The 3690-nt window shown below is 53.0% G+C and overlaps 1 pseudogene; it reads right to left on the bottom strand.

Moving 5' to 3' along the window:
* Window positions 1–1938: 1938 nt before the first annotated feature.
* LOC105486704 (uncharacterized) lies at window positions 1939–3317 on the bottom strand (annotated as a pseudogene).
* Between the last annotated feature and the right edge of the window lie 373 nt (window positions 3318–3690).

The following is a 3690-nucleotide window of genomic DNA, read 5'->3' as shown; positions in this document are numbered from 1 at the left end:
TTTTCATAAGCATGTGGAACGCGCATGTGAAAACGTGTTTGTGGTGTCGATGGTACGAGCTGGGTGTAGGAATATGTACTTTGTGGTGTGTATGTGGCTTGTGTCTATGTACGTGGTGTGTGTATGCAGTGTGTGTGGATGTGTGGTATGTTTGTGGTATATGTGTCTATGTGCACCGTGTGTGCGTTTGTGTGATTTGGATGCTGTTTCCTGTGGTGTGTGGAAGTATAATGTGGAATTCGTGTAGGCAGTGTGTGTGCCTGTGATGTGTGCGTGGTGTGTCCAGTGTGGTATGAGTGGCATGTGTGTGTGTAGGTGGTATGTCATGCACTTGTGTATTGCATACATGATATCATGTGCACGTGTGGTGTGGTGTGTGTGTGGCAAGTATATGTGTATTGTGTGGTGTGTGGGGGATATTTGTGTGGATGGTGTAGTATGTCTGGTGTGTGTGTGATATGTGTAGTGTCTGGTGTGTGTGGATGGTGTAACATGCAGTAGCATACATGGTGTGGCATGATGTGTGGCATGTGCAGGTGCATTTGTGGATGATGTGGTATGTTTAGCATGTGTGACTATGGTGTGGTGTGTCTTGTGTATATCATATGTGATGTGGGTAGGATGGTGTGGCGTGTGTGTATGCATGTGTGGCATGTGTGTATGCACGTGTGCTGTGTGCATATGAATGTGTGCTGCATGTCTATGCATGTGGGGCATGTGTGTATGTAGTCTGTGGCACGTGTGTGTAATGTGTATGCATGTGTGGCATGTGTGCTCTGGTCAGGAGTCTGTCTCTGGAAGGTGACAGAAGGACAATAAGATGCATTTTCACTCCAGGCCGGCAGGTCCTGGTGGGGACTGGGCTGCGAGGACTCAAATGATCCAGCCTTGCCTTGCTCCCAGGCCCCACAGAGGCATCCTTTCAGAAATGGCAAGCGCCGCCCCTCAGGGTGGGGAGTGTACTGAGTGTACTGAGTGTGCTGAGGCGGGGGTATTATGATGCATTGTCCAGGAACTGATTACAGCCTTTCTGAAAATATCAGAACAAACCAAAGTACTTTTTTTTTCTCTCACTCAACAACGATCAACACAGAAGACTTCTGTGACCATATGTGTAGGTTTTCTCCCCACCACAAGCAAACAGGCACTTCTACATCAGACGATTCTGACATCAACACCTTCTACCTGGAGTTGGCCTCACACCCCATAAGCCCAAGCCTCACATTCCAAGCTTGCCCTCCACTTTCAATGCCAATGGCAAGGTGATCTTACCTGTGCTTCTGACCCACTGGTGTTCCCACCAATCAGTGTTCCCAGGACGTCTCCTTAGACTTGATTAATTTGCTAGAGCAGCTCACAGAGCTCAGGGAAAGGCCTACTTACATTTACTATAAAGAATGTTACAGAGGAGACAGACACACAGATGCCTGGGGCAAGACATATGAGGAAGGGTGAGAAGCTTCCATGCCCTCCTGGGGCTGTCAAACTAAAACGAAGAAGCTGAAAGTTTTGCTCCAAACGCCATTGTTTATCCATTTTTGACCACCTGATCTGTTCCATTAGCTTCAAAAGACGCCTTTTCATTTCTTTTGTTTTGCCTTTGATGACCTTCTGCCTGACACAAGCAGTCTTCTAGAATATAGGCCCGTGCTTGGCTTTTCTACACAAACATGAAAAGCCTTCAATTACTGGGGGACACTCATCTCCTCCTTCCAACTAGAGAGCGAGGTGTGTCCCCAGGATAGTGGGACCTTGAGCTCCTCTCGGTCTTGCTTGGGACTTGGTCCAGGAGGTTATGGGAAGAAACTGGTTTAAAGCTGACCTCATGGGTTCGCTATTCTTATGTAACACTTAGGAAGAGCAGAGACCCAGGCGGTTCAGTCCCAGAGCAATGTTGTGGTCAACAGAACACAGTCCAGCTACCAAGAGTTATTTCAAAATAATTCAAGCTCTTTGTTTATATTTCTTGAAAAAGGAAAGAAAGAAAGAAACGGAGAGAAAGAAAGACAGAAAGAAAAAGGAAGGGGTGGCCGAGCTGGAAACTCGGCTTTAAGTCTCCTTTTAGGGGACCCTCAGGTGGGCGCCTGCTTGGAAACCTCTCCACCCCTCCAAACACTCCTTTCCTCCCTGAGTGTTCATTTGTTGATCCAGATTCTGAATAAATGAAGTCGCACAGAATCCACCTGGCAAAAATGGAAACTGCCTGGAGGCCAGGACTGAGGGGAGGCCCGGAGCAGAGCGAGTGTGAGACCCTGCAGTGAGCAGGGAGGGCAGACTGGGGACGTTCGCCACCTTGAGTGCCTCTGCTCCCCGCAGCCCTGAGACTCCAGGCTCCCCTGTTCCGCCCTCCCAGAGACTCTACCCGTCCTCCTCGCGGGGCTCCCTGGAAGCTCGGGGAAGGGGCAGGCTGCGTCCTCGGGATCTTTTTCAGCAACCACAGCAGCGCATCCCAGCACCTCCTCCAGGAGCTCCGCCACCTCCTGCCACCCGGGCTTTCCCCACAGCGCAGCGTCCCCTAGTCCCCTCAGAGCTAGAACAGAGGTACCCGCAGACAGTGCAAAAAGGAAGTCCCTGTTGCCTTCCCATGCAAACTGTAGGGCGGTTAGAGCTGCTGGGGGAGGAAAGCAAAGAAGAAGAAATAAAGTTAAGAGTGATATGGGTACAAAGAAACAAACACGGAGCTTCCGTGGGCCTGCAAAGGAGCCCCAGGAGAAGTACGCTGGGCCTGGGTCATCTCCTGCCTTCAGCGGGCTCCAACCTTCCCTAGGCCCCCCTCCCCCATCCACCTCCCACCCACGGCCCTCCCGAGGCCCCCCTCCCCGCTCCCCCTTCTCGCCTTCCCATCCCCCTTCCCACACGCAGCCCTCCCGAAGCCCCCTTCACCAGCTCCCCATCTCCACCCCTCTCCTCCCCAACCCCGCTCCCCGCCCCCTCCATCCCGCCTCCCACCCGCGGCCCTCCCGAAGCCCCCCTCACCTCCCCACTCCCGAGGCCCTCCCGAGGTCCCCGGGCTCGCGCTCCCTCGAGTTGCCTGCGGCTGAATCCTGGCGCTGCCAGGGACTCCCTGTCGGCGGGGCGCGGGGGGCGGGGGAGTTGTTCCCAACGAAGGGGAAGGAGGACTTTCGTGAGCATCTAAGGAGTACATCCTCACTTTGTCTTCTGACTCTGTCCACCCAGAGCCTGTGACCCTGATCCAGCCCGCGGCGCACAGACCCCGGCTCGGGGCACCCCTGGTGAGCGCCTTCTGCGCCAGAGCTCCGCACAGCACCAGCCCGCGTTCTCCCCCAGCTTCTGTTCATTTGCTGCAGCCTGAACATCCGTGCTGCCAGGTGACAAACCCAGGCACGCAGAGATGTACATCCTTTACCCAGGGTGACACGACGGGGAGCTGAATCCAAGTCCCAGAGTCTGGTGACAGTGTCTGGGCTCTGACAGCGCAGCCGTCTCACAGTGGAACAAATTGGGGACTGGCCTTGTCCTGAGTGGCCTTAGGACAGTGCAGTGGCCTGCAGTCTCCTGGCCAGTCTGTCAAATGTGGCAAAGATGAGGCACCTTGTAGCCTTACATGTTATTTTTCTTTCCTTTTCTCTTCTTTCTTTTCTTTTTTAAGGATTTGAATTAGTATCTGTAAAGTGCTTAATGCAGGAGCTGGCGGAGAAAGTGGATACTCAGTAAATAACAGCAATGGTT

This window comes from Macaca nemestrina, chromosome 9, assembly GCF_043159975.1.
Source record: "Macaca nemestrina isolate mMacNem1 chromosome 9, mMacNem.hap1, whole genome shotgun sequence".
In the NCBI taxonomy this organism is placed as follows: Eukaryota; Metazoa; Chordata; class Mammalia; order Primates; family Cercopithecidae; genus Macaca; species Macaca nemestrina.
This window is presented reverse-complemented; position numbering and strand designations above follow the sequence as displayed.